The 18,482-nt window shown below is 41.1% G+C and overlaps 1 pseudogene; it reads left to right on the top strand.

Moving 5' to 3' along the window:
* Nucleotides 14,022–18,107, top strand: Gm17820 (predicted gene, 17820; annotated as a pseudogene).

Here is an 18,482-nt window from a genome sequence, read left to right as displayed (position 1 = left end):
CAAGCTGCTTTGGCTGGCAACTGCCTCCTAAGAACCTGGAGGACCACTGAGTCCCTGTTTCAAAGGTGGTCAGGCTGATCACTGGACCCAGGCCTGCCCTAACCCCTCTTAAGTCTGGACATGGACAACTGAGGGGCTCAGTCCAACCACTGTCATCTCCAATAGGGAACCCTGGGTAGTCATTATGGTATCAGAGTTACTCACCTACTTCCTCCTGGACACTGGGGCTACTTACTCAGTCCTGACAGAGTTTTAGAGACCCATCTCTCCTCAGTTCCCTATTGTTGGGGTAGAGAACAGCCTTACCAACCTCACCAGACCTCACTACTCAGTTGCATTTTGAGGGGGCATTCCTTCTACTCACTCATTTCTGGTGGTGTCAACTTGTCCTGCTCCCTTATTGGGAAGGAATCTTCTAGCTAAATTGGGAGCCTAAGCTCACCAGCAGCCCCTCTCCTCCTTAACCTAGCCTCCAAACCTACTGGTTCCAATACATCATTTCTTTTGTCAGCCTCCAAAATGGATGGATTCCCAAATCTGGGACATCCAAAATATCTCTGTTGCTAAACACCATTCCTCCATCATCATCCAATTACAGGACCCTATCTAATGCATCACCCAAGCCTAGTACCATTTTCACTCCAGAGCCTCTGGGGATTTAAGCCTATCATCTCTGATCTCCTAAGAAAACACTACTTCACCCACATCTTTCCTCTTTAACAACCTATATTTGCAGTTAAAAAGCCCATGGGGCCTACTGCCTAGTTCAAGATCTCCAACTCTTCAATTCTGCAGTGGTCCTCCACTATCCGGTTGTGTCTAACTCGTACACATTCCTTTCCACTGTCCCCTCAGTGACCTTTCATTTCTCAGTCCTGGACCTCAAGGATGTCTTCTTCTCTATCCCCCTTGACACACAGTCACAAAACATCTTTACTTTCACCTTAATTGACCCTGACAACCCACTTTCTACCCAACTCACCTTGACTGTCCTACCCCAGGTATTATACTAGGATAGACCACACCCATTTGGCCAGGCTTCCTTTGTCTTTCCACAATCTAAACTTATACAGTATGTAGATGACTTTTCTCCTGCAGTATGTTCCCTCAAATTAGTCAAATGGACACTTTTGCTCTTCTAAATTTCTTGTCCAGCTGGGACTGCAGAGTCTCACCACCTAAGGCTCAACTGTCCACCCTTCAGGTCAGGTCACCTACATGGAATTAACCATGACCTCAACCCATAAAACTTAGCTTTGATAGAAAACAGCTAGTCCGGTCCCTTGCTGATCTCTTTACCTAAGAGGAGATTTTATTATTCCTAAGAGTAGCTGGCTTCTAATGCTCCTGGATACCCGCCTTTTCCCTTCTTGCCTACCACCTATATGATGCAGCTCTTGTCTCCTTACATGACTTCTTTCTCATATTCATTACCAAGCCCTTTCAGAAGCTCCACCAGACTCTTCTTCATAGCCTGTCCAATGCCTCCTAGACCTAAACCATTCCTTCTTTCTTTATGTAACAGAAAAAATAAGGATATGCCCCTGGGGTCCTAGGCTACCAATTGGAGACTTCCTTTACACACATGGCATACGTAGTAGTAAAAAATTTAGATCTCACCACCCAGGGATGGACATTCTTCATATGAGCTTTAGCAGCCACCGAGCTCCTCACTTGGGAATCCAAAATACTAACTTTTGGGTCACCTACCACTCTCTTCTACAACCCATCCCATTTCTTAATTAATAAAGAGGTACAAACACTACCTTCCTCCAGGGTTCTTTCTCTCCAGGTGGCACTAGTAGAAGTCTATATACTTACTTCCCAACCAAGCCCAACTCCGGATATTTAAAATAAAATGAAATGCAGACCATTCCCCATCTCATTCCTGCACTGAAACCTTAGGGGAACTACTGCACCATCCCTCACACATGCATGAGGGCACATTGTCTCAGGCCATCTGTATCTGGTATGCAGATGTCAGCTCCTTTGTACGTAAGGGAGCCTGAAAAGCTGGTTATGCCATAGAGTCAGATACTGAGGTGGTTGAGGCACATGAACTAGCTGACCACTAATCAACAGGATAAACCAATAGCTTTCACCCAAGCCTTCTAATTGGCACAAGGACAATCCCTAACCATCTACAGAGACTTCAAATACGACTTTCACATCCTCTTGTCCCACACTGCCATCTAGATAGAGCATAGGCTACTTACAACAAAAGGAGGCCCAATAACCAACTAAGACCAAATTATTGCCATGATAAAAGCCTCCCATCTTCCCACAGTTATAGGAATTGTTCACTGCCAGTCCCACCAAACCAACAATTCCATCTCTAATAGCTAGAGCTGTGGTCCTTGAAGGTCCAGACCTGTCTCATCTACTGCAAGACATCCTTGCATTACAACCAATGTCTCCATTATTACTCCTTGACACCTGATAAATTCTGTCCTATCTATACCAGCTCTTTCATCCTAATAGCCAAGCCACGTCTCACTTCATTAAGACACACATACAGTCTACCCTGAGGGTTTGTATTTCTTAATGTCTATTCCTGACTCTTATAAAAATCTGTCAAACGTCAGATCCCAACTCCAGTTATCACAGTCCACCCCCCCACACACACTTTTCTTTTTCTTTCTTTTTTTTGATTTTTTATTAGATATTTTCTTTATATATGTTTCAAATGCTATCCCGAAAGTTCCCTATACCCTCCCCCGACCCTGCTCCCCTACCCACCCACTCCTGATTCTTGGCCCTGGCATTCCCCTGTACTGGGGCATATAAAGTTTGCAATACCAAGGGGTCTCTCGCTTCCCAGTGATGGCTGACTAGGCCATCTTCTGCTACATGTGCAGCTAGAGACATGAGCTCTGGGGGTACTGGTTAGTTCATATTGTTGCTCCACCTATAGGGTTGCAGACCCCTTCAGCTCCTTGAGTGCTTTCTCTAGCTTCTCCATTGGGGGCCCTGTGTTTCATTCTATAGATGACTGTGAGCATCCACTTCTGTATTTGACAGGCACTGGCATAACCTCATACGAGACAGCTATAACAGGGTCCCTTCAGCAAAATCTTGCTGGCATATGCAATAGTATCTGGGTTTGGTAGCTGATTATGGGATGGATCCCCAGGTGGGTTAGTCTCTGGATAGTCCATCAATTCATCTTAGTTCCAAAGTTTGTCTCTGTAACTCCTTTCATGGGTATTAAGTTCCCTTTTCTAAGGAGGAATGAAGTATCCATCCATTGGTCTTCCTTCTTCTTGATTTTCTTGTGTTTTGCAAATTGTATCTTGGGTGTTCTATGTTTCTGGGATAATATCCACTTATCAGTGAGTGCATATCTAATGACTCCTTTTGTGATTGGGTTACCTCACTAAGGATAATATCCTCAAGATATCCACTTGTACAAGAATTTCATAAATTCATTGTTTTTAATAGCTGAGTAGTACTCCATTGTGTAAATGTACCACATTTTCTATATCCATTCTTCTCTTGAGGGACATCTGGGTTCTTTCCAGCTTCTGGCTATTATAAATAAGGCTGCTATGAACATAATGGAGCATGTTTCTTATTATCAATTAGAACTTCTTCTGGGTATATGCCCAGGAGAGGTATTGCTGGATCTTCTGGTAGTATTATGTCTAATTTTCTGAGGAACCTCCAGACTGACTTCCAGAGTGGTTGTACAAGCTTGCAATCACACCAACAATGGAGGAATGTTCCTCTTTCTCCACATCCTCGTCAGCATCTGCTGTCACCTGAATTTTTGATCTTAACCATTCTGACTGGTGTGAGGTGGAATTTCAAGGTTGTTTTGATTTGCATTTCCCTGATGATTAAGGATGTTGAACATTTTTTTTCAGGTGCTCAGTATTCTTCAGGTAAGAATTCTTTGTTTAGCTCCATTTTTAATGTTTTGTTTTGTTTTTTTAATTTCTGGAGTTCAGCTTCTTGAGCTCTTTGTATATATTAGCCTCCTATCAGATTTAGGATTGGTAAAAATCCTTTCCCAATCTGTTGGTGGCCTTTTTGTCTTATTGACAGTATCTTTTGCCTTATAGAAACTTTGCAATTTTATGAGGTCCCATTTGTCAATTCTTCATCTTACAGCACAAGCCATTGCTGTTCTGTTTAGGAATTTTCCCTGTGTCCGTATCTTTGAGGCTTTTCCCCACTTCCTCCTCTATAAATTTCAGTGTCTCTGGTCTTGTGTGGAGGTCTTTGATCCACTTAGACTTGAGCTTTGTACAAGGAGATAAGAATGGATCAATTCACATTCTTCTATATGATAACTGCCAGTTGTGTTTGTCTGTCGATGTACCAGTACCATGCAGTTTTTATCACAATTCCTCTGTAGTACAGCTTAATGTCAGGCATGGTGAGGTTTTTTTATTATTGAGAATAGTTTTTGCTATCCTAGGTTTTTTATTTTTCTAGATGAATTTACAAATTGCCCTTTCTATCTCAGTGACAAATTGAGTTGGAATATTGATGGGGATTGCATTGAATCTGTAGATTGCTTTCGGGAGGATAGCCATTTTGACTACATTAATCCTGCCAATCCATGAGCATGGGAGATCTTTCCATCTTCTGAGATCTTCTTCAATTTTTTTCTTGAGAGACTTGACATTCTTATCATACAGGTCTTTCACTTCCTTAGTTGGAGTCACACCAAGGTATTTTATATTATTTGTGACTACTGTGAAGGGTGTTGTTTCCCTAATATCTTTCTCAGTCCCTTTATCATTTGTGTAGAGAAAAGCAATTGATTTATTTGAGTTAATTTTATATCCAGCTACTGCACTGAAGCTGTCTATCAGTTTAGGAGTTCTCTGGTGGAATTTTTGGGGTCACTTATATATACTATCATATCATCTGGAAATAGTGATATTTTGACTTCTTCCTTTCCAATTTGTTTCCCTTGATGTCCTTTTGTTGTCGAATTGCTCTGGCTAGAACTTCAAGTACTGTATTGAATAGGTAGGGAGAAAGTGGGCAGCCTTGTCTAGTCCCTAATTTTAGTGGGATTGCTTCAAGTTTCTCTGCATTTAATTTGATTTTGGCTACTGGTTTGCTGTATATTGCTTTTATTATGTTTAGGTATTGACATTGAATTCCTAATCTTTCCAAAACTTTTAACATGAAGGGGTGTTGGATATTGTCAAATGCTCTCTCAGCATCTATCGAGATGATCATGTGGTTTTTGTTTTTGAGTTTGTTTATATAGTGGATTATGTTGATGTATTTTTGTATATTAAACCATCCCTGCATCCCTGGGATGAAGCCTACTTGGTCATGATGGATGATCATTTTGATGTGTTCTTGGATTTGGTTTGTGAGGATTTCATTTAGTATTTTTGCATCGATATTCATAAGAGAAATTGATCTGAAGTTCTCTTTCTTTGTTGGGTCTTTGTGTGGTTTAAGTATCAGAGTAATTGTGGCTTCATAGAATGAATTGGGTAGAGTACCTTCTGTTTCTATTTTGTGGAATATTTGAGAAGAGTTGGAATTATGTCTTCTTTGAATGTCTGATAGAACTCTGCGCTAAACCCATCTGGTCCTGGGCTTTTTTTGGTTGGGAGACTATTGATGACTGCTTCTATTTCTTTAGGGGAAATGGGACTGTTTAGATCATTAATCTGATCCTGATTTAACTTTGGTACCTGGTATCTCTCTAGGAAGTTGTCCATTTCATCCAGGTTTTCTAGTTTGGTTGAGTATAGCCTTTTGTAGTAGGATCTGATGATGTTTTGGATTTCCTCAGGTTCTGTTGCTTCGTCTCCTTTTTCATTTTTGATTTTGTTAATTAGGATACTGTCCCTGTGCCCTCTAGTTAGTCTGGCTAAGGGTTTATCTATCTTGTTGATTTTCTCAAAGAACCAGCTCTGGCTTTGGTTGATTCTTTGAATAGTTCTTTTTGTTTCCACTTGGTTGATTTTAGCCCTGAGTTTGATTATTTCCTGCTGTCTACTCCTCTTGGGTGAATTTGCTTCCTTTAGTTCTAGAGCTTCTAGGTGTGCTATCAGGCTGCTAGTGTATGCTCTCTCTAGCTTCTTTTTGGAGGCACTCAGGGCTATGAGTTTTCCTCTTAGGACTGACTTTATTGTATCCCATAAGTTTGGGTATGTTGTGGCTTCATTTTCATTAAACTCTAAAAAGTCTTTAATTTCTTTATTTCATCCTTGACCAAGGAATCATTGAGTAGAGTGTTGTTCAGTTTCCACGTGAATGTTGGCTTTCTATTATTTATGTTGTTATTGACGATCAGCCTTAGTCCATGGTGATCAGATAGAATGCATGGGCTGATTTCAATATTTTTGTATCTGTTGAGGTCTGATTTGTGACCAATTATATGGTCAATTTTGGAGGACGTACCATGTGGCACTGAGAAGAAGGTATATCCCTTTGTTTTATGATAAAGTGTTCTGTAGATATCAATTAAAACCATTTGCTTCCTAACTTCTGTTAGTGTCAATGTGTCTCTGTTTAGTTTCTGTTTCCAGGTTCTGTCCATTGGTGAGAGTGGGGTGTTGAAGTCTGCCACTATTATTGTGTGAGGTGCAATGTGTGCTTTGAGCTTTGCTAAAGTTTCTTTAATGAATGTGGCTGCCCTTGTATTTGGAGCATAGATATTCAGAATTTAGAGTTCATCTTGGTAGATTTTTCCTTTGATGATTATGAAGTGCCCCTCCTTGTCTTTTTTGATAACTTTGGGTTGAAAGTCAATTTTATTTGATATTAGAATAGCTATTCCAGCTTGTTTCTTTGGACCATTTCCTTGGAAAATTGTTTTCCAGCCTTTCACTCTGAGATAGTGTCTGTCCTTTTCCCTGAGGTGGGTTTCCTGTAAGCAACAAAATGTTGGGTCCAGTTTGTGTAGCCAGTCTATTAGTCAATGTCTTTATTGGGGAATTAAGTCTATTGATGTTAAAAGAAATTTTTAAAAAGTAATTGTTGCTTCCTGTTATTTTTGTTGTTAAAGTTGAGATTTTGTTCTTGTGGCTGTCTTCTTTTAGGTTTATTGAAGGATTACTTTCTTGCTCTTTCTAGGATGTAGTTTCTGTCTTTGTGTTGGTGTTTTCCCTTTATTATCCTTTGAAGGGCTGGATTTGTGGAAAGATATTGTGTGAATTTGGTTTTGTCATGGAGTACTTTGGTTTCTCCATCTATGGTAATTGAGAGTTTTGCTGGGTATAGTAGTCTGTGCTGGCATTTGTGTTCTCTTAGGGTCTGAATAACATCTGTCCAGGACCTTCTGGCTTTCATAGTTTCTGGTGAAAAATCTGGTGTAATTCTGATAGGCCTGCCTTTATATGTTACTTTATATGTTACTTGACCTTTTTCCCTTACTGCTTTTAATATTCTATCTTTATTTAGTGCATTGTTGTTCTAATTATTATGTGTCAGGAGGAATTTCTTTTCTGGTCCAGTCTATTTGGAGTTCTGTAGGCTTCTTGTATGTTCATTGGCATCTCTTTCTTTAGGTTTGGGAAGTTTTCTTCTATAATTTTGTTGAAGATATTTGCTGTCCCTTTAAGTTGAAAATCTTCATTCTCATCTACTCCTATTATCCATAGGTTTGGTTTTCTCATTGTGTCCTGGATTTCCTCAATGTTTTGAGTTAGAATCTTTTTGCGTTTTGCATTTTCTTTGATTGTTGTGCCGATGTTCTCTATGGAATCTTCTGCACCTGAGATATTCTCTTCCATCTCTTGTATTCTGTTGCTGATGCTCTTACATCTATGGTTCCAGATTTCTTTCCTAGGGTTTCTATCTCCAGCATTGTCTCACTTCGGTTTTTCTTTATTGTTTCTACTTCCCCTTTTAGGTCTTGGATGGTTTTGTTTAAATCCATCACCTGTGATGTTGTGTTTTCCTGTATTTCTTTAAGTGAGTTATTAAAGTCCTTCTTGATGTCCTCTACCAGCATCATGAGATATGATTTTAATTCTGATTCTTGCCTTTTGGGTGTATTGGGGTGTCCAGGACTGGCTGAGGTGGGAGTGCTGGGTTCTGAAGATGGTGAGTGGTCTTGGTTTCTGTTAGTAAGATTCTTACATTTGGCTTTCTCCATCTGGTAATCTCTGGAGTTAGTTGTTATAGTTGTGTCTGGTTGGAGCTTGTTCCTCCTATGATTCTGTTAGCTTCTGTAAGCAGACCTGGAAGTCTAGCTCTCTCCTGAGTCTCAGTGTTCAGAGTACTCTCTGCAGGTAAGCTCTCCTCTTGCAGGGAAGGTGTACAGATATCTGGTGTTCAGACCTGACTCCTGGCTGAAGATGAAGGCCGGAAACAGGGCCTGTCCCAGAAGCTGTGTTGCTTCTGTTGTCCACACTCTCACCTGTGCAGACTAGTCTCTGAGGAATCCAGGACCCAAAATGGCTCCCTGACCTGAGCAAGAAGAGTCCTCCCGGGTGGACACCTCTCCTCTGGCGGGGAAGGTGCCTGGATGTCTGGAGCCCCAAAAGGGGTTTGTCCCAGAAGCTGTGTCACTTCTGTAGTCCACACTCTCACGTGCGCAGACTAGTCTCTGAGGGATCGGGAACCCAAGATGGCTCCCCAACCTGTGCTGGCAGTGCCCTCCCTGGCGGACACCTCCCACACACACTTTTCTTACTCATCAGTCCAGAGGCTCTCTCCCTGGAACCAACTAGCAGCTTAACTTTACCCACATGCCCACAGTCAAATGTGTTAGGAACCTCCTGGCCTTGATGGATACCTTGTCACTGTGAGTGAAGATATTTCCCACCACCAACAAAGGGGCTCAGACAGCTTCTGACCTACTCCTCTGGGAGAAAATTTTCTGCCTTGGGATCCCTGCCTCCCTTCAGTTGGATAATGGTCCTGTATTCCCCTCGTAGATTTCCCAAACCCTACCCAAACTCATTAACATCCCTTGGCATTTCCATATCCCATGCCATCCACACTCCTCAGTAAAGGTAAAGGTAGAATAAGCTAACAACTCCTTTAGAAAACACCTTTGTCAAATAATCATAAGAACTTCACTTTGATTGGGTAAGGCTTCTGCCTTTCTCGGGCTACAGGCTTTCCCCAAGAGACCTCTTTTCATCTCTCTGTTTGAGCTCATGTACAGATTACCGGTTTTGACCTTGTCTTTCACCCAAACCCTCACCTCTCCCTGATCACTATTCATAGCCTTACTCTATTATCTCTGCTCCCGGCTATGGAAATTTACCGACTACTACCTACCCCAACCATAGGCTCAATACCCAATCAACATTTGCTCCATTGAGAAGAGAAGATCAGGTCTTCTCTTCCCTCCAGATCAACATACCTCATCCCCTCACCCCTAACTGGCAGAGCCCTTTATGTAATCCCCATAGCTTTTAAGCTTGAGGTCTCCTTCACTGGATTTGCCTTAAGTTCTTGGTATTCCACCCCAAGCCCTTTACTCCTCTACCTCAAGATAACTTCCATTTCTACATATCAACCCTAATAGGACCCTGTTTCCCTAATGTCACCCAACTTGGTCACTTTGGAGATTGCTTGCTATTTTTTACTCTGGAACCAGTTCATAGCTGCCTCTTACAGATTCTCCTGTAACCTTGTCACAGAACCTTACTTACCATTCACCAATTGCCCTGAGTCCTGTGTTGCCACAACTCCCTACCTTTTTCATATGACCCTCTCTGCAATGGTCAACTACCCCAAGGTGTCAGGGACACATTTTATAATGGTGTTAAATTTCTGAGACTGCCACAAAATCTTAACCCTCAATATCCCACCTCAGCCCCAGTGCCCTGTCATCCCTAGCACCCCAATTCTTTGCAGTACTCAAGCCTACTATCATCTACCTGCTAGTTGTTCAGGACTTTGTGCACTAGAATTTTTGATCCCAAGGTGGGAGGTGATAGATAGAGAGGTACTCCTACTGATTCCAGTTGTGGACTTAATAGCTGCCTGACATTTAAAAAAAAAAGGTAGTTCAAATCTTGACACTTCTGGGTGTCACAGAAATAATTGTGGGTGTCATCACTAAGAGGACAGTGAGACTAAACACTTCCCTGACCTTGTTACTTCAGTTTTCTCCCCAGTTCATCCAGGACCACCAACTGGTGGACCAAAACACAGTCACCCTTCAAGGACAATTTGACTCCTTGGCAGTGGTGGTATTCCAAAACTGATGGGGACTAGATCTTCTTACAGCTGAAAAAGGCAGCCTTTGCCTCTTTCTCCAAGAGGAATGCTGCTTTTATTTCAACCAACTGGTTATAGTAAAAAACAAAATACAACAACTTCAATCTGATCTCCAAAAACCTAAGGAAGAACTCTATGCCTCCAACCCCTGTGCCTTTAAGAACCCCATGTAGAAGTGGATACTTCCCTTCCTAACCCCCTTTCCTTGTTTCCCTTCTAAGGTTAATTGTATCCTGCTTTATCAGCTGCTTCTCTACATTTCTCCAATGACAAATTGAGAAAAAAAACCTCTAATCTAAGAATTAATCCGTTATTGTTACAGGACTACCATCCACTGCTACAGAGCTGGACTCATGATTACCTAATAAGTCCTGATGGTGAGGATCAACAGTGCCCCAGAGATGTCAACATCCCCAGACAGCAGGAAGCAGTCTAAAGAGCACAACAGTCCCCAATCCTGCCTCATCAGTCTAAATAGTCCCTCATACTTTATAATAAGTAAGATGGAGGAATCTTGGAAATCTCCCTTAAGCACACTTTCAGTAACCCAGTGACAGCAGCTACATCATCACCATCCAAAATGTGATACATTTCCATGATCACCATGGAATTGTGTATTCTCTCTACATGCACATGCTATATCCCTTTATAAAAAGATAGTGCCCTACGTCCCACACTCTTTCCCTTCCACCCTGACTCAGAGGCAACCACTACATACCCCTGTCCCCAATAAACCTCTTGTGTGAGGCCTGTTGCATGGTGTGATTTTGTGGTGTTTCTTGGCTCCAATCTGCCAAGGTACCTTTTCTTCCACCACAAAACCCTAACACCATATGCATGCTTAGTGTAGGAGGAAGCCAGAAGAGGGTGTTGGATATCCCTGTGGCTTAAATTCCAGACAACTGTCAACCACTATGTGGGTGCTGGATATCAAACTGAGGTTCTCTAGAAAAGCACACAATGCTCTTAACTGTTGAGCCATCTCTCCAGCCTCATAGAACGAATAGAATGTGTGTGTGTGTGTGTGTGTGTGTGTGTGTGTGTGTGTGTGTGTGTAATTTTAAAAAATAGGCATTCAGCTTGAAAATAAAATTCCAAGTGATTATGCTTTTGTACCCATTAAATGTTATGATTAGGTTCAGCTATATAGCACAGAAAGTAACTACATACCAAATTAATTTTTCTCCAAAATAAATGCAGCACAGAGATAAGTAAGTTTGAGAGCAGAATGACAGCTTTCACTCTGTATAGCTCTCAGGAACTTGGTTCCTTCCAGCCACAAAGCATAACCCAAGTGGTGTGTGTGGTCTTAGCAACATGTGAAATATACCACAGATAACAAACTGCACAAGGGACAAAACAAATCAGCTGACCTCAGACAAGAGTCTCAGAAGCTGCTGTATGGCACTTCCTTTTCCATCACTTTGGTTACAAGGAAGTCTGGGAAATGTAGTCTTATTCTGAGGCACCATGTGCATAACTAAGCATTACATCCTCCTATTTGAGAAAGGCTGTCACTGGGATCTTATGGGATTAGCTAGCTCCTTTCTTCTCACTGACAATAAAATTTTACTTTCAGGAATAATTTCTAACAGATTTGTGGCACATTTATGTAAAAACACACCATACTGATTATTCTCCAGTGTGTGGGATCTATTCAGCCCAGCTCTTCCTGCCCTGCTTCACAGGCTAACCTGCATGGAATGCCTCTCTTGGGCTTGCTTCTGTTGAGATGGGGTGTTCATTCTCCTTGCTCCCCTACAATACTATCACCAGCCTCCAGTAACCCTGTATCCTCCCCTGTCCCTTCATGCCTAGAGTTGGCAAAGGTTTCTCACTATTGCTAGCTCCTGGGGGCTTAGTTGTTTATTATTGGTTCCATTAATCCTGCCAGCATTTGTGCAAATAGCCTCTGCATTATAAAATTCTCCAGTTAAGTTCTAAATATACCATCTGCTTCAGCTGGACTTTGGCTGGCCACATATGCATGGGGATTCTCATTGCAGCATTGCTGTAAATAGAATAAGCTAAAAACACATTAAATATTCATTTGTGGAGGACTGGCTAAATACCATGAGCTTATAGTAAGTATATTATGTAGCAATTTCAAAAGTAATGACCCACTATACAGTTAAACATTTAGGAATGTAGATCTCAAGTGTTCTGACCATAATTTAAAAAAAAATTAAATGTCTATATGAGCTAAGATAGAATACTCAATGAGAGGATGCAGCCCACTATGCTTCACACACACACACACACACACACACACACACACACACACACACACACACGAAGATCTTAGTCTTGATGAGTTTGCATGTGTGGAGATATATTTACATATGCATACAATAAATGTCATACTTACAGCTAGAAACCTAACTGGTGGTTCCTTCTGGTGAAAAATAATAGAGGAGTAAGGTAGGACTCTGCTAAAGGATCTTTTAAATTATTGAACTTCTGCTATGTATGTATATGCATACACATGCATACATAGTATATATACACACAAATTGAGTGTGTATGTAGGTTAGTTGGGGATAGTACTTTTCACAGGACACATGTGGGAGGCACATGAGCAACATGGTAGCATTCCTTTGAAACTCCTGTGCTATAATTGAAATTCAATCACGTCTCTTTGTTATTCTTTGCCCTTCCATGTCTTCTTTACCCACACAGGTCAGTGCTTTGACCTTCAAGGCTTCTGTGGGCTTTCACTGGTTCTCCCAGGCCACTGCCAGTAGCTCCAAACAAGAAGTGGTTTAGGGATCTGCCAAAGGGCAGATGGGGAGGACACTGGGAATGTGGAAGTGAGGCAAAGGGGATGCTGGATCCTTGAGAATAGAGCAGTGGCCTTTCCTGTCTGAATCACTCAGTGGAAAGTCTGGTTTTCTAACTGATCTCTGCTGGCTGCTTGTGATTGGCCACACTTAATGTTTGCTTTCCTGTATTATGACCTTTTATCCTGAGCTGGATTTTAGTTTGCTTGTGTAAGAACTCAGAGTGCCAGAGCTGCCTTGCAATCTCCCAAGAAACTTTTTTTTTTTTTTTAACTATTTCAAGGTTGGATCCCTTAGTAAATTAAACTACTGTTCAGGTTTCTGTACGACTGTATGCTTTCAGATTCCAGCTTTAGAGAACACAGTGATGGCTCCTAGGATAGACCAGAAGGACCTGACTTTAGCGAATGACTGGAATTTTGTCCTAGGCTAAATCAACTCAAAGCATCTGGCCTTTGTCCAAAGCCTTTCCTCTTTCCCATCCCGTTCCTTCTACATTTAGTGACATGTGTTAATGGAGTGCCTGCTTTCTAGAAACCCAGGCAAGACTCTAGAAATTAGGAGAGTGAGCAACCCCTGTTCTGCAGAAAGGTTGGGCCCCATAGAGGGGGGCATAAAAGCATAAGAGTTATAGATAAAGGGAAGGTAAAGGTTTTATATTAGGGCACAGACAGGGGGTGACTGGTTGTAACTCTGCACTGCACTGTGTGACTAGAGAGGCTTTCTGAAGAATGATAGATGAGGTAATGGCAATGAGAGGTAGAGGGGGAGTCCTGGGCTTTCTTCTTCACTGTTTGAACTTGGGCATGATTTTAGTCTAAGAGATGACATAAATGTGTATTTAAAGCTGCAGGGGAAAAATATAACGTGCATCAGGACACTTAGGCTGACTTAAGACTCTTGATATGAGATTAAAATGGGATTAATTTATTGAAGGTCGGTAGTGTCACCATCCTCTAGAAACTAAAAGCTAGAAGGCTGGGTTGAGAAGGCTTATCATGCTCATCCTTTGGGAAAGAACAAAGATGGGTTAACCATGAGATGGTTGCCTCAGGCTACATTCAAAATGTGGATATTAGGTTTTCTTTATGGCGTGGAAGAGGCTTAGGTCTGACATCTAATCCCCAGGCTCTTAGACTAAAATCATGCCCAAGTTCAAACAGTGAAGAAGAAAGCTAAAAGCCAAAACCAAATGAGTGTTTAAGAAGAAAGAAGCCCCTTAGGTCCTCCCTAAGTTACTGACACCCCCTCCTTCACCACCCATACCAGAAAGAGTGGTTATTCCCCAAAGTAGAAACTGACTATGATCATCTTGGAACTTTAGAACTTTAGCTTTCCTAACATCAAAGATGCAATAAACCTTTGGACAAATAGAGCATGGTGCATATACAGTTGCAGTCAGACCTGTGTAGCCCAGCTGGAGTTTAGAAGTATTGAAAGATACAGTCTACCACAGAGAACTTCACAGTCTAAAACAACAACTGTGTGTTTTGAAAAGTGAATTGTGCAAGCTTCAAAAAAACCCAAAGAGTATCTCAGAAAACTCATCTTGTTCAAGTTGTTGCCACACGTGTTGCCTGAGTGATAAACTTATAACTGTGCCTGCCTGTGCTCCAACAACCACACTTCCTCCCACACAGCCAGCCAGTCATCCTCCCACTCTGCCGCAGTCTCCTCCTCCTACCCCTCCTCCTCCTTCCCCTCCTCCTCCTTCCCCCTTCCTCCATCTCCACCACTCTTAGCACCTTTGCTGCTCAGAAAATCTGGTACCACTAAAGCACTTCAAGTTGATCCATTAAAGAAAGATGGACCCATGCATATAACAGTTAAAGATCTGCTCACTGTGAAATTAAAAAAGACACAGAGTATTGACAAAAGAAAGATACTTGTACCATCACCACCAGAGGAATGGACTTCACTAACTGTCTCTGATCTGCATTGTATTACCCTGAAACCTAACTCCAGGATGTCAGCAACTCGAATTAAAAATGTCTTAATTACTCCTGGTAAAAGCCAAATCAATCTCCTGAAACTGCTGAGAAAAGTCCAGTTAGAAAGGGGCCTCTCTTAACAATAAAGAAAACATGGAAACAGGAACTGGACTCACTCCAACCATGACTCGGGCCTTAAGGAGGAAATTACAGCTGGCTCATCCTCAAAGCCCCACTCAATCTCTGCCACTTTCTACAAGCAGCTTTGGTGAACAAAACTGAGAACAACTCGAACTGACTTCCTGAAGTGAAACATACAATGATAGACCAACCTCCCAAATGTTAATGTACGAAAATATGTATATGAGTATAATTCTTGTTAAAGACTCAGAGTGAGTATGTCTGGAGCCTGCCTACATATACTGTGACATAAAGGCATTTAGATATTTTCTGGCGTTCACGATGGTAAGGGGACCAGATGAGAAAATACAGCCTGCAAACTAATGTTTATTCCTAGAATTACCCAATTTAGGTTAGAGTGGCTGTTCAAATTTAATTCCATAGGGGATGGCAATATGGTTCAAAAAATAAAGACACTTGCCATCAAGCCTAGTGACTCAAGTTCAATGCCCAGGACCCAAACGCAGGGAAGAAAAGAACTATGTATATGCCCCTCCAACACACAAAATTAATAAATATGTTAGGAAATACTAACAGTATAAATCATTTGTTATATAAAGGAAGTTGTTGTAGTAAATATCCAACACAAATAAGCCCGGGCAATGAAAACACAACTCAATTAATATGAATGCATGCTATATAGTGCCTAGATTGGGCAGATCTACCATTACACTACCATCTTCCCCATAGAAGAGATCCCTTAGAACTTGCAGCTTCTCCAGGCCAGGTGCTTCTATTCCACTTTCCTTCTTCCTCCTCTGTCATTCTCACTTTCTCTCCTTCTCTTCCAAAACCTTCAGCTCCACCTTCCCCTCTTTCTCTGCCCAGCTCTAGCATTTATTTATAAATTAAGGTGGGAGCAGATTTACAGGAAATCATCTGAGTGCTGACTCATTCCTTCTTGGAAACCCCTCATGGGAAAACAGAATTAACATCAATTACAATTAGCCCCAGGACTATCCACAACAGGAAGTTATGACACTACGAACATAGTCTGAGTCTTTCTTCTTTTCTTCTTTCTTTCTCCTTTCTTCTTCTTTTTCTTCCTCCTTCTCTTCTTCCTCTTCCTCCTCCTCCTCCTTTTCCCACTGCTTCATCTCTTTGGGACTGAACCCAGGGCCTCACACATGCTAAGTGCATATACCCTGAACTCTACCTTCAGCCTTTAGTCCTTACTATTTTATCTTCTGTCCATGTTCCAGCAGACAAATACAATCTTCATGATTTCAGCATGGACCCTCTATTTTTCAGAATGCATGGCCAAGGATCCTCTGTGGCCTGTGGCAGCTTTATCATGAATCCTGGTTCCCGCTTTGCTCCTTACCACCCTAATATTTGAGTGTTACAGATAGAACTCAAGGCCATGAATGTGCTAAACTAGTAGAAATATCTCCTTAATATTGAATGAGGTACACTTACATTTAAAAACTATATTTAATTCTTTGCAGGGAGTTCAAGAACATAGTGTTTCCCTCAAATATTCATGGCCCTGGGTTCAAGCACCAGTACTAACACACAAACATACAGTTACACATACTCATTCATGTGATGGTTAATATCAGTTATATACTTCATATTATCTATAATTACCTGGAAGATGGCTTTCCATCTTGATTGGGTTAATTGAGATGGGATAATCTACCCTTAGGGATAGAGCACCCTAAGCTGTGGGTTCGATGTGACCAGCTGCTTTAAGCTCCTGCTCTCTTGATCCCTTCCCTTCAAAAATGGATGTGTGGTAGAACTATAAGCCAAAGGAACCCTCCCTTTTCTCAGCTATTTCATCACAGTGACAACAAAACTAATCGATCATTCATCATATCTATGTATATACATGTCTTATTCTCTGAAATTCACATTTAACTGAGAACCTTATATTTTACCTAGATACCTCATTTGTCTATTCCTGAAAAATTGCAATTTATTTCTGGGATCCCATGGTTTACTACATGTCTTTGTGACACTGAACACTATGTAGCTTCAGCCAGGATCCCATCACATATGCTCTAAGGGGAGTAGAAGGGTCATTTCCATTAAAGTGAGTGTCACTCAAGGTGCAGAAGTAACTATCTTTCTTTTTCAGTTCAGAGGAGTATCAGTACTTTGAACATGCTGGGCAAGTGCTTCTTGCAAGTGCACCAAGCCATACTCCCAACTCCAGGATCATCTCTGATGCTGTTATTGTACAATGGTAGGAAAGAAACCCTAGCATAGAGTTGTATTTCCAGAAATCCCATTATTTCTACTGAATGATATTACTTTGAGATGCAAATCATGGTGTTAGAAAGTCATCAGACTCGAAAGTAGCCCTGGGAACAGTGTTTAGCACCTAAGAGGCAGGTCTGTTTATGAGATCCATATGTATGTTTATAATATAGATATATAGAAGAGGTACATCTAAGAACCAGCTAGAAGGTTCTTTCTTTGTTTGTGGTTTGAGACAGGTTTTCATGTAGCCTAGTCTGTCCAGGAACTATTTAGCCATGGACGACCTTGAACTTCACATCTTCATTCCTCCACTTATTGCATGGTAAGATTAAGGTAAGCACCACCAAATCCAGCAGAGCTCTTTTGAAAACATGCTAGCTAGTTTGATATTATGTAGAAATAAGGGATATGATCACTGAAAATAAAGTAAGGGTTTGTAATAGAATGTCATTTGTGGGCAGTTGTAATGTTTACAATAGTAATAAACCACTATATACTGTACATTTGATCATTCTTATGGCATACAAGGCTCGTTAAAATAAATAAATAAAATAAATAAATTTAAAAATTCTAGGCTGGGCACGGCGGCTTCTGCCAGTTGTCCCAGCTACTTGGAAAACTGAGGTGGAGGGAAACCTGGGCAACTTGGTAAGAACCTGCCTCAAAAAAAAAAAAGTAGAAATCTTAACATGTAAAACATTTATAAAGCTACTATTGCTGTTGTATCAGTAGTAAGATGCACCCTACTTTAAATTATTTACTAATTTTTATCATAGAATTTATATGCTTTTTTACTATAAGCACTTACATACTCTGCATGTCGAATGATTTTATTAAACTGTTTATCATTAAAAAATATGTATATTAAAATGTGGCATAAGAACCAGACACACTAGACCATGACTTGAATCCCAGCACATGGTAGGCAGAGGCACTGGATCTCTGGGAAACTGAGGACAGCCTGGTCTATATGGAGAGTTTCAGGCCAGTCAGAATAATGTAGTGAGATTGCCTTAAAAAAAAAAAAGTGACATGAATGTTCTTGTTCCTATGAGGGGAGAGATTCAGAGACTTGAAATAAAAAGTTATGATAAAGTACTGATAAAATGTGCTAGAGTCCAGAGATACCATGATGGCCAGGGAGTGAGAACTATAACAGGAGGGGTAGGGGTTGTATGAGGAAAGTCTTTATTGCCCTGCTGGAACAGCCAGTTTGGGGCTG

This window comes from Mus musculus, chromosome 12 (assembly GCF_000001635.26).
Source record: "Mus musculus strain C57BL/6J chromosome 12, GRCm38.p6 C57BL/6J".
Classification (NCBI taxonomy): Eukaryota; Metazoa; Chordata; class Mammalia; order Rodentia; family Muridae; genus Mus; species Mus musculus.
Note: the sequence above shows the minus strand (reverse complement) of the source record. Positions and strands in the feature narration are given on the sequence as shown.